Source organism: Tupaia chinensis, unplaced genomic scaffold (assembly GCF_000334495.1).
Source record: "Tupaia chinensis unplaced genomic scaffold, TupChi_1.0 Scaffold000206_1, whole genome shotgun sequence".
Taxonomy (NCBI): domain Eukaryota; kingdom Metazoa; phylum Chordata; class Mammalia; order Scandentia; family Tupaiidae; genus Tupaia; species Tupaia belangeri.
This window is the reverse complement of record NW_006159681.1, coordinates 3003115-3016626: the sequence shown is the minus strand read 5'-3', so window position 1 is coordinate 3016626 and position 13512 is coordinate 3003115. Positions and strand designations below refer to the sequence as shown.

The following is a 13512-nucleotide window of genomic DNA, read 5'->3' as shown; positions in this document are numbered from 1 at the left end:
ACAAGGAGAGAGCAGTCGAATGTGTTGAATGCTGTCAGGCTGAGTAAATGGAGCATAGGGAAGTGTTTTAAGATTTAACAATAGGAGAAGCTGATGACTTTGACCAGAACAGCTTCCGGGAAGAAGTGGAAATGGAAGCAGACTGAGGTAGGTTTAAGAGGAGAGCTGAGAAGTGGCCAGGCCTTCTGTCCCACTGAACGTGCCAAGCCTCTACTACTTTCATTTTCTGCCTCTTCATTTTCTCCCATGAGATTGACCATTTCTGGCCCCTGTACTTCACTATTTATGGCATAAATAAAGCAGCTGAACTACTTCCTCTACAGTTGCCACAAATATCTCCCAACCGCATGGCCTGCTAATGCCCAGCCCTGGCTCAGTCCCACAATCCACCCTCTCTGCTCCTGTACCCTGGGTCCCTGGGTGCTGCTGCAGAACACTGCTAAAATGGAACGTCTGCTCCTAGAGATCATGGGCACACCTTAATGACCTTGTGTGTGTCCTAGGTGAGGTCCCGACTCTATGCCCTCTGGATAAGCTCCTACCAACACTCACCTCATCACTCCCCTTAATCATTCTCCTACTTCAATGAAAAAAAAGAAAAAAAGAAGGGGACCAGCAATAACCATAATGACTGTCACTAGACTCCCATGTAGTCGACCACGGTTCGAGTCCCGGACCCAGTGGCTTAAATTCATGCCAGGCATGTGTGCGTACATGCCCAAGATCCCAAAAGGAAACTGAAGGAGAAGGGACTGCGGTGTGGCTATCCCCCCGGGGGGTGATTTCTCGCTTTCTGTCTCTCTCTCTCTGTCCTTCTGGCAAGCGCACACACCCTATAGCAAAAACCTCTAAAAAAAAAAAAAAATCCTGAGGTCACTGAGCATGAACTACTTCTTACCATCCCTACGGCTTTGCAAATTGATCTGTATCTGCCTATCTACTTCCACCATTCAGAGGTAACTGCTCCTCCTGACCAAGCTAGTTCATCAATGAGTCTCCTTTCTCGCACTTGTTCCTTCTCCTATTGCATTTTCTATTATCCTCCATCTTTCCAACACTCCCCACCCATAAATGTTTTCTGCCCCCTTCCCTTAACTCTAACCTGACTAGCCACTCCCCTCTCACCATGCCTCATCAGGGAAAAAATATTTAAGAACTCAGCCATAAGAAACAGTGAGACTCTGTTATTTGATGGAAAGTGGATGAATACAGAAGATTTTATGCTAAGTGAAAGACATCAGACTATGATGGACAAACTCTGTATGTCCCTGTTCAATATATACCAAATGTCTGCACTCTCTGACAGAAATGGAAAGACCCTAAAGATATAATGGCAAGAAAAACAAGTGTGGATACCAGAGAGGTGGGTCGATAGCAAGGGTGGGTGGGAGGGGACTAGGAAGGAAAGGCTTGAAGGGTGGGTGGGAGGGGACTAGGAAGGAAAGGCTTGACAGAAGAATGTAAAGTTTTCCAATGGGTGAAAAATTTTTAATATTAGCCAAAAATATGTATTGTTTGAGTAAAAATTGCCATGTATTTCCCATATCAAATTCCCATTCACCACTCAACCCTCTCCAATCTAGCTATTTCTGCATTTCCCATGAAACTGTTCTCTGACATCAGTCATCTCCGTATGAACACTTTTCAGTCATTATTTCACCTAACTTTTCAGCTGCGTTTGACTTTTTATTTCTCATCCCTTGAACTTTTTGCTCACTCAGATTTCTTAATACTAGTGTTTCCTTCTGCTCTCTGATACTACCTAACACTAAATATTGCTGTTTCTCCTCGTTCATGCCTTGGTGTTGGCATTCCAGGGTTCTGCTTGGCCCAGGACTCTTCTCCTATACGCCCTGTTTTTTAGTATAATTACCCACTCCATGGCATTTCTTATCACACATATGCTATCTATTTCTGTATTGGTCAGTGTTCTTCAGACAAAACATACGTATTGGGCTGTCTGTAAAGTCATGACACATTTTTATATAGAAAATAAAAAAGTCATTACTTTTCCAATGACCCAGTATATGAAGGGATAAACAGATAGACAGATAGATAGATAGATGAAGGAATTTATTCTAGGAATTATCTCACAGGATCACAATGCAGACAAGTCCCACAGTAGGCTGTCTGAAAGCCAGAAACAGCTGAAAAACACTGAAGCAGGAAAGCTGGTGCAGTTTCAGCCAAAGACCTGAAGGGGGCCCTCAGGAGAACACAGGCCCCAGTGTTCTCAGGAGGCCATTTGTATGACTCCCGAGTCTAAAGTCTAAAGAACTGGGAGTCGGTCTGATTCAAGTCATGCAGGGGTCAGGAGCCAGCAGAAACAAACTCTGCTAGAGGCCAAGTGGAGGAACGGAAATGGAGAAGGTGGATGTGTAGGAGCAGAACACAAGATACACTCTGGAAGGAAGGGGAAGAAGAGAGAGAGAAAGAGTGAGAGAGGACACAGAACTGCGCTTCCTCTATCCTTCCAGGACCCCAGAAGGCTGGCTGGACCTGCCCACATTGAAGGTGGCTCTTTCTCTCTCAGCAAATGACTCATACTAATCTTGTCTGACATTACTCTCAGGAACACATTACTCTCAGAAATAATGTCTATTCAAACTCCCAAGCATCCATCAATCCAGTCAAGTTGGTGCCCCAAATTAACCTCACAGTTCCCAAATCTCAATGTTTAAATTTGGTCTCTTTTGTGGTTCCCAAATCATATACCAGTTATCTTTGACACATCAAATATAACAATACTCAAAGAGGATTTTCTTTCTCCTGCCCAGACCTAAATTTCTGATGTTTATTGACATGATTAGGACCTAACTGATGAATGAGCCAGAACCAGGCTATGGAAACGTAGTCTAGGCAAGTCAGGGAGGCTACAGATAAATCACCTAAGGACCTCGAAGTCATTCTCATAATATTCTTGATTTCCAGATTCTAGCTTCAGTTTTAAATAATTTGCCAGCTGCTTAGCTAAACATAAGGCCACACTTCTTACAAGGAAAAAATGGAGGTTTTTTCTAAGGAAGGAATGGTAATTAATCACTTTTGAGCCTTGAAAAGGAGGTGGCATGGGGACAGAAAGGGAACACAGTAAATTTCTAGTTCCTAGTTCCCTGATAAGACTATTCTACAGAAGTCAGGCTATTGTTCAAATAGCCTGACAAACCTGCGGCCACCCTTGGGAAGGAATTACAGGACAGTGTCACTGGTTGACCTCACAGCTGTCCTGGGACACTGAGATGATGACATAAGACAAATAACCAACAAAATAATGGATTCCATTGACTGTCTCAAATGCATATCATCCACCTGGAGTTGGTTTTTGGCACCAAAGGATAAGGATGCTAAACCTTGTCTCTATCACAGCAAGGAGATGCAGCAGAGAGAGTCAAAGTACAAAGACGAAGAAAGTACAGCAAGCCAAGATTTGCTCAAAAAGATGTTGGTGATCTCAGAGCTGGTATGTGGCAGCATCTATAAATGGCTGACAGAGAGCTGCTCTTCGGTGGTCTAGAAACTGTCAAGTAAGTACACACAGATTAGAGGTTTTTTTATATAGGGCACGTGCATTCATTAGAGAGACAGAGAGTCAGAAATGGCTCCCCATGGGGGATGGCCACACCACATTCCCTTCCCCTCCACTCTTCTCTCGGGATTTGGGGCATGAATGTACACATGTCTGGCATGAGTTTCAAGCTGCCAGGTCCAGGATTCAAACTGCAGCTGGCCATGTGGGATTCCAACAATGTAACCATTACACCATCTGCTGGTCCCCAAAGTTTCTGTTTTGAATTAGAGGCCTTGGCTCCCAGCACAAGGATCATGTCCACAAGAGGATACAGTGACATTCCACTGAACCAATGCTCCAACTCCCACCAGGTCGTTGTAGCTCCTCATTCTGATGGATCAACAGACAAGGGACCCTTAGCTGCCTTGGGTGCTTTTAACAGAGGTCAGGCCTCTGCAGTAACCAATCCAAGCAAGGGGATAGAAGAACACACCTCCCTGGGCACAGTCCCAGGACAAGCCCTGAAGCACCTCACCCATGAAAGACTACTGGCTGAAATGTTGGCCAATAACAAGGGAATTAAAATGGGTGGCAGAGAGGAAGCTGGTCAGCAGATGGCTCCCCAGAGTGGGCTTCAGCAGTGGCTACTGTAGTTTCTTCTGCTGACCCAACTGTATTGTCACCTTTGGAGAATGCAGCTGGTCACTCCTTTGAGGGAACCTCTGTGAGGCTTACTGAGTGGATCTCAGCACTGGATGAGGGTTGTGCTGGGGCCTTTTCTACACCACTACAAATCTCTCAGCCCTGCCTCTGGCCTGCAGCAAAGGTTGGCTCCAAGCCGTCCACAGTCAGCATGGCACAGGTATAGCCAGGTAGTTCCTGACCTAAGCCTCCCCCTTTCTGACCCCTGGCTTCTAGGTCTTCCAGCAAGGAGTGATGTCTCTGAACACATCTCTGACCGTTCTGCCAACTTCAGAGGCATAAATACATGGTGCCATTTCCCTTGTTATTAAGGGAATTCATAAAAAGTTAGCCAGTCCTGTCACTCTGCTCCAGATTCTGACCTAAAACTACTCCATCTACGACAGAAAGCTATGCAGGTGGGCAGTGCTGTGGGTATCCCTGGGCCAAGAAGGGAGGCCCAGCTTCCCCCCACTTCGGGAATTGGTGGATGGCGAATAGTGATGGGGCTCTAAGGCCCTCAGTGGGCACCTTATTCTGGCTTTTGCTGACCTACCCCCCACATTTTACCTTAGTAGGCCTGCTCTGAGGGTGAATGGTCACAATGGATTCAAAGGGAGATGGGGAACCCAGTGCAATCAAACCAGGAAGCTGTACGAGGCTCCGAGAACATGGAGGAGGCGCCCTCTCAGGCTACGTGAACACCTGCTCACCAGTGGGTTTACCAGTGCAGACAAGCATCACTGAGAAACAGGTGGCTGTGCTGACAGACCCAGCGTCGGCCTGTGACACTAACCCAGACCCAGCCACAGAGTCTAGGCTCTCATGGCACTGTCCCACCAGCTCCATCTCCGGAGGCCAAGGCTCCAAAGGATGCCCAGGGGAGTGGGAGGCTCTTGGACGAGGGGTGTGGCCCAAGCTTGGGGCTCACCTGAGAAGGATGAGCTCTTGTAAGTTAGGGTGGAGGACTGGCTCTAAGCTTGAAAGACAAACCCCAAACTGGGGAGGCAGGGGGAAGAGACCAGGCTTACCAGGGTAGCATGCTGGGCTTTAGCAGAGGCCTGAGAGTCCCCGCTCCCGCATGGGCCACGGCGGTGCTGGCTAATGGAACGCCATCCTGAGAAAGGATCACAGAAACTATTATGTCTCCCCCAAGCACTGCCCCATGTTGCTAGAATCAATTCAAACCCCCCAAATGGCAGAGGAAGCTAAAATCGAAGACAACGCCGGGGACTCCTGGCCAGAAGAGGAGGGTGCACGTGGCCACTTCTGTAGGGCTTCCAGCCAGCACCCGCGAGAGCGTGTGATGTACTTCCCATCCTGGCCCCAGGCAGGGAGGACTTCGTCAATACTCTCACAGTGACAGATGGCTTTATTCACCACGTCCAAGGGTATCCCGGCACGGAGTGAAATGTCTTCACAGTAGGCTGATTCTGTGACGAAAACACTTGTCAGGACACAGCCCCACACATAAATCCACCCAGGAGGAGTCACCACTGCCAAGGCTGGGTAACACGCAGCATTTCAAGGGTCATGTCCCAGGAGTCTAGCTCTGCTCCGAGCAGATCAAGTACCACCGAGCAGAAATGGGTGACAAACAGCAGCCTAGGAGCTAAGAGAAGCATTTGCATTCTCAAATGGGTGGGAAAAAATAAATAAAGAATATTTCATGATGTGTGAAATTGTATGAAATTCAAATCTCGGTGTCCATAAATAAAGTTTTATTGGAACACAGCCACATTCGTTAGTATATGCCTGGACAGCTTCCACCCTAAAGGACAGAGATGAGTAGCTACAAAGCTTATGGTGATATTTTGGGACCAGGAGTTGGCATAATGGCTATGTCGCTGGACTCCCACATAGTCGACTGCGGTTCGCATCCCGGACCCAGTGGCTTAAAACTCACGCCGGGCACATGTGCGTGTGTGCCCGAGATCCTGAGAGGAGAATGGAGGAGAAGGGATTGCAGCATGGCCATCCCCCCTGGGGGGTGATTTCTCGCTTTCTGTCTGTCTCTCTCAGTCTGTCTGGCGAGTGCATGCACCCTATAGCAAAAACCTCTCCAAAAAAAAAAGCTTAAGGTGATATTTAGAATCCATCCTGCATCAAAGCCCTAACCCTCCGTTCCTCCAAATGTGCCAGCAGGTGGAGGTGGCCTTTAAAGCCTAACTAGATTAAATGAGGTCTTACTGGTAGGCCTTCCCTTATCCAGCACAACTGGTGTCTTTAAGAAGCGTCTACTGACCCATCCCAATATTTTATCTTAATATGTCCGGCTGCAGGAAATGGATTAATACTGGACTCAAAGGGAGATGGGGAACCCGACCCTCACTTAGAATCAGGTCAGAAAGCTGTGAGTAGGAGGAGTCAGGACAGCAACACCAGCACAGAGGACAGGCAATGCCAGGACCCAGGGAGGCAGCAGCCTCCGCAGGCTGAGGAGGGAGGCTCTGGGCACCAGACCTGCCAGCATCTCGAGCTTGCATTTCAGTCTCCAGGACAGAGGAAATGAGTTTCTGTTGTTTAAGCCACCCGGCCTATGGGATCTTGTTGCAACAGCCCCGGCTGCAATGCATGTTCCCTTACAGAAGCAGCGCCCAGTCCCACACCAGGCTTCTCTTCTGTAGTACCGGGACCTCGGTACTGGAGTCCCTCTGTTACACGGTAACAGAGCATACCTGGAATGAGAGTATTCCTACCATCCCCAGACCTGCAGGCCTGGCCACCCCATCTCCTTCCGAACCCAATGGGACGGGGAAACGGGGGGACAGGGTACAAGGCATGGTTAGGGCTGGCTCCTACAGCACCAGCAGCTGCACGTCGCCCACAGACCCCTGAGGGCAGCCTGGTGCTGCCTCAGGTGGCGCTGCGAGCTCTGGGCAGCTCAGGCTGCATCGCTGTCCTTCCATCATGGGTATCTTGCCCCTAAAGCTCTGCTTAAATGGCGCCAAGCTGCTTCCTTTCACGTTGCCTCAGCAGCTCTGGGGTTTCCTACTTTAGGGACATTTCGTGGAGTGGTGACATTTAATCCTCTTACACCTTTCATTACAGCGGCCCTGAGTTCCTGTGTCTTCCTCGCCCTCCTCTCTCTCAGCAAGACATCAAACATCCTGGGCTGTTTTGTTACCAGGACCATGTCTCTCTGCATGTCTCAGTTAAAGAAAACACGGGCTGCTTGCCTCGCCCTGCTCTCACGAAGAGGACAGTTACTGAGTATGTGCTTGCTCTGCTGAAATGGGCTTCCCCGACAGGCAGACCTGGCTTAGGAGCACGGCACCCCCCGGAGCTGCCAACACGCTGCCATGCCCTCAGAGCTGCAGCGGCTTATTCTGTCACTCCACAATTTCCAAGGCACAAATGCATTTCGCTATTCTTCTTCCCTGCAAAGGGAAGGTGCAGAGATTAGGTAATGCTCTAGCTATCATGGTACCAACTGAATCATGCATGGTGAACACACATGTGGAGAACAAGTGATTTATTAGTTAGGAGTTCTTGGTATTTATTCACATTTTAAATAACATTAAACATACATTAAATACTGAGAAACAGATCCTTTTCCTCAACCTCTGATAACTGTATTTAAAATAAGAGCATAGTAACAATGGCCTCAAACACTCTGGGACTGGGACCAGCAGATAACATAATGATTATGTTGCTGGACTCCCACGTAGCTGAACGCAGTTCAAGTCCCAGATTCAGCGGCTTAAACTCACGCTGGGTATGTGTACATGCATACCCAAAACCCTGAGAGGAGAATGGAGAAGGGGCTGCGGCATGGCCATCTCCTTTGGGGATTGATTTCTCGCTTTCTGTCTCTCTGTCTCTCTCTCTATAGTGAGTGCACATGCCCTATAGCAACAACACCACCACAAAAAAAAAAAAAAAAAAAAAACCCCTCTCTCTAAAAAAACAAACAAACAGAACCACTCCGGGATGCTCTGTATTTGCCTCCTAGAACATTAGTTAGGTGCAGTGCTGACTTCAAGACAGTCACAGTATCATGGAGATGTGGCATGCCACAGCCATGCGAGGCCAGCTAATGCAACCAAGAGTAGAAGTGCCTGAACAAGACCCAGGGAAGGATGGGGGCAGGGGCGGGGCAGACGAAGCATACTCCTGGCCCACAACCACCTCGGCTGAATCTGAGCATACACAGGATGCAGGTGAGTGAAAAGAAAAGCTGAAGAAAGACCAAACGAACCATCTAGGTAGAATGGAAGATTCACGTGAAATGTGAAAGTGTGTCTATGATCACTAAAACCACTTGCTATACACGGCACTGTGAAGAAGCATTTGCATCGACTCTACCACTCAGTCCCCGTCTGAGTCTCCGCCGCCTGCACCACGTGCACCCTCTCTGGGTTCTCGGTACACAGCCCATACCAGCACCTGCTACGCGGCAGGCATGAAGACACAGTGGCTACGGGTGCCTCAGAGCCGCCAGGAATGAGCTAAGATGTGATGGGCCTGACAGAAAACAGGGGAGTACTTTAATAAAGTTAAAACTTCTCATATGCTATCAGAAAGAACCCACTCAGATAAATCCTGACAATAAATGATCATCCAGAGATCCAGAACTGTCCAATAAGGAGCCACCAGCCACATGTGGTATTCCTATTTAAATTAATGAAATTGGGGCCACGAGGTGGCCTAAAGGTGAACGTGCTGGATCCCACATGACCAGCTGCACGGTTTGAATCCCAGACCCAGCGGCTCGAAAATCACACCAAGGCAAGTATGCAAGCATGCCCAAAATCCTGGGAGGAGCCTGGAGGAAAAGAGACCACAGCAGGGATGGCCATCTCCCTGGGAGGTGACCTCTCATTCTCTCTCTCTGTCCCCTCTGGCACGTGCATGAGTCCTATAGCAGAAAAAAAAAAAAAAGAAAAAGAATGAAAATTAAGTAAAATTTAAAATGTAGCTCCCCAGCAGCCTTAGCGCATTCCAGGTTCTCAGTAGCCACAGGTGGCTGGGGAGAACCATCGTGGGCAGGCCAGATGACAGCAAGTCTACATAATTCAGAAGGTGCTGTTGCACAGTGCTGTTCTAGAATATTTTCTGTGTAAAAATACCCCTAACTGCCAGGAATGAAATAGCATTTGGTCAAAGATCCACTGACAGCTGATGGATAACTGTTCTCTATGCTAATTCATAAACAAAACTCTTCTGCCTTCTTTAAAATTTAGCCCAATCATGATACTTTGTAAACTGTGATTTACCAAAATAAGATAAATATACCTTGTATTTAAATATGTAATATTTTAAATTTGGACAAACAGAAAAATAAGAACATGCACCTACTGTACTACAACTATCCTGGGATGAAGGCAGAGAGGTTTGGCTGATTGATCCGATGTGGAGCGCCCCCGCCCTAACATGGCGCCGAGAGCACCCAGACCTCTACACAAACAAGCCCATATTTGGTTATCGTTCCTGTTCCGGAACGCGTTGGCACTGCCTCAGCCTATCAGTGCTTGCCTGGTGGCAAAAGAGGACTGGTTCGAGGACGGATATATAGGGAGCCCGGGTGGGCTGGGAGGAAGAAGGCTGCAGAGAAAGAAGGAAGGAGGGAGGAGGCTGGGGAGAATGGAGGAAGGAGGAAGAAGAAGATTGTAAGAAGCCCGGGGTAGTAAAGCGTTCTGGAGAAGACCTTGTCAGCGTCGTCGTTGGAAGCGACAATCCAAGGACTTGTCTCATGACACAAGTAAATGCCCAAAATTGACACATCAAGAAATAACAATGTAAGCATATTATTTAGCAATATGGAGGAAATGCCAGGGAAAATAATTGAAAGGGTTAAAAATGGTTCCCTCTGAGAAGTGGAATTAGGGAAGGGGAGGATATTACTTTTCATTAATTATCTCTATACAATATTATCATAATCATATGCATGAAATACTTAGAACCAATTTATACATTACTATATAATTATTATTATTAACAAAACCAGTATTTTATATGAAGCAGTCCGACTGTAGAGGTTACACTCTTACTCCCACAAAATGAATTAGATGCTGCCACTAAGATACATTTGATGGAAAGAAATCAGGGGGAAAAATTAACACACAGCATTTCATAAGCCAGTGGTGTCGAAATGAGTTATGGGCTGGCCCCATAGTATAGTGTATAAGTGTTGTGCACTGGGAACCAAATCCCACATGGTCGACCATGGTTCAAATCCCAGCCCCGGTGGCTTAAAAGAGAAGCCAGGTGCACGTGCATTGCCCAGAATCCTGACAAGAAGGAAAAATAAAGACAAAGGGACTGCAGCATTACTGCACCACACTGGGGTTGGTGTGTGTGTGTGTGTGTGTGTGTGTGTGGCGCTTGAAGAGTGCACACACCCCGGGCAATTGAAGAAAAATGTGATTTTCAAGTCAGCAATATCAGGAAGACCTGGAAAATTATGAAAATTTTCATCTAAGCATTATGTAATTTAAAATAATCAACCATTCCTAAGTCAAGAAATTTGAACAGAAACTGTAGGGTAGGGCCCAGAAAGTTGCTTTAATAGCCCCCCCAGGTAATTCTGATGCCTACTGAAGTTCAAGAAACACTGCTACAGACACGGAAAACAACTGCGAAGCACTGAAGCGCTGACACCCACTTATTAACAGGCCTCTGAGGGCCAGGCATCTATATTTCTAGATTTTGATGAGTAGGACTAGTTTCTTAATAAATATAGTGGTTAAACATGCACACAAACACATACATACACATATATACCCACACACACGATCTTCAAAAGGTTTGTGAAAAATGAGTATTATTAAAAAATGCAAAATAAACTCATACTTTATCTTGCCATGAACTTTTGGCATTCCTTCATATGTACAAATATGTGTATGTTTGCACATGCGCACGTGTGTGTGTGTGTGTGTGCAGAGACTAAAGAAGTGTTCCAGGATCATCAGAGTATTCATTTACAGAAGTGTTCCAGGATCATCAGAGTATTCATTTAAACATGCTTGCTTTTCCAAAGAAATAAATGAGGCCTTTTAGCTAGACAAGCTCTCTAGACACTGTAAGATAGAAAATCAAGACAGAGCTGAACATATGTATAGGTACAACAAAGATACCAGAAGCGAAATTAAAGTTCTAAATGAGTATGGGCTAGCAGGTGGTGTGGAGGTTAAGGTTCTGGATCCCACATGGCCAATCACACAGTTTAAATCTTAGGCCCAGTGGCTTGAAAATCACACAAGGTGCATTTGTGTGTATGCCCAAAATCCCAAAAGGAGAATGGAGAGGGGTTGAGGCATGGCTATCCCCCCGACAGAGAGCGATGGAGGGTTATTTCTCACTTTATCTATCCTTCTCTCTCTCTCTCTCTTTCTGTGTGTGTGTGTGTGTGTGTGTGTGTGCGCGCGCACGCGCGTCCCTCCAATAAGCACACATGCCCTATAGCATATTCCAGAAAAATCAAATCTAAACAAGTGCATATATAGTAACTGAACCATTCCACCCTTCTCTTCATAATAACATTGATGTCTCTGATAGTCCCACGGGCCATATCCATTCAGAATATTCTGGCAAGGTAAGTGCAGATTGTCTTCACAAATCTTTTTCTAATTCTGGCTAAAAAGAATTAGTTTTCAAATATGTGTGGTATACTGCTAATCATCTGTGATTTTCACAAATCAAAATTTGAACTGACATTTAATCATAAGCTTTTCAATCCAGTAAGTCCATTCAACTCAACACTTTGTGGTCATATTCTAAATTAAAAAAAAAAAAAAAAAAAAAAAGCAGTCCTAGCACTTTAGATAAAAGCTATTTGTGTATGAAATATTTTTAAAAGAAAATATATAAGGGGCTGAATTGAAAGAACTAAAGCAAAACTAAAAAGAAAAAGGAAAGAACAGATGAAGAGGACTTGCTGTGATTCAAGTTCAAATTAGAGAATAAAGTAGACATAAAATGGCAAACATGAGGAAAAATGAGAGTTGCCTGTCATCACAGCAGCCTGACGACAGAATCGTGAAATGAAACGCGTCTGGAGAAGTGGAGGCTTAGGAGCCGTCATCGCATTCGACTTACATAGTCCAGGTGCACTCACATGAGAAATACACTGGCTGCACGCGGGGCCGCCATGTTTTAGCCCTTCTGTCTTTAGAAGACCGTATTTGCAATGATGCGTACAGGTTAAAATTCCACAGGAAGGTGAGATGCAAGTGTACATAACTCCTCAGTTCTAAATTCTGGATAATTTTCTCCCTACTCTATAGGAAGAACAGAAAGTTCTGAGGTTTCATTGTTTTGTTTTGAAGGCTTTTGCTACAGGGCGCATGCACTTGTTGAGAGAAGAGAAAAAAATGAGAGGGGAAGTGAGAAATCACACGCCAGGGTAGATGGCCACGCTACAAATCCTTCTCCATTCTCCTCCCAGGATTTTGGGCTCCCACACACACATATGCCTGGCTTTTCAAGCCACCAGGTCTGGGACTTGAGCTGTAGTCGGCCATGTGGAAATCCAGCGCCTTAACCACTACACCATCTACCAGCCACTGAGGGTTTTGTTTGTTTTTGTTTTGTTTCGTTTTGCTTTTAATAATACATTTATTAAATAAAATCAAACTGAGACCAGCAGTTAGTGTAATGGCTATGTCACTGGACTCCTATGTAGTCGACCATGGTTCAAGTCCAGACCCAGTGGCTTTAACTCATACCAACTGTGTGTGCCTGTGTACCCAAGATCCTGAGAGGAGAATGGAGAAGAATGGATTGCAGCGTGGCCATCCCCCCCGTGAGGTGATTTCTTGCCTTCTGTCTCTCTGTCTCTCTCTCTCTCTGGTGAGTGTATATGCCCTATAGCAAAAACCTCTCAAAAAATAAAATTAAATAAAGCCAAAGCCAATTCACTTTAACTCCCCAATGCCAATGCATAGCCATATAAAATGTCTTTTTTAATTACTCCTCTTTTGGGTCACAAAAGAATACGACACAGTAGTTAAAATATATGTGTGTTCAGAAAAGTGCAAGTCATTATACAAAGTACTTTCTATATTACTAATAAAAATTAGTAAATCACAAAATATCCACTTATATTTAAGGGTTAGATGCAACAGAGGCTTCTTCCGTTGTATAACCATTTCTCTCCTGGCCGTAATTATATATTAGTACCTAATGTAGTGACTACTTTTAGAATCATTATTAGTATTGAAATTTCAATTCAAATCCATTTAAAAGCCACTAAAATAAGGCCAGCAGCTGCCATTGTGGTTAAGACACTGGATTCCCACATGGCCAACTACAGCTCAAGTCCTGAAACTGAAGGCTTGAAAATCATGCTGGACATGGGACCAGCAGTTGGCATAATGGCT

The 13512-nt window shown here is 45.7% G+C and overlaps 1 long non-coding RNA gene across 1 annotated transcript; it reads left to right on the top strand.

Moving 5' to 3' along the window:
* The first annotated feature begins 7 nt into the window (after positions 1-7).
* Positions 8-7672, top strand: LOC102501631 (uncharacterized). Its single transcript, XR_334349.1, has 3 exons — positions 8-147; positions 3367-3524; positions 7241-7672. It is a non-coding gene; the product is annotated as an uncharacterized LOC102501631 (long non-coding RNA).
* The last annotated feature ends 5840 nt before the right edge of the window (positions 7673-13512 follow it).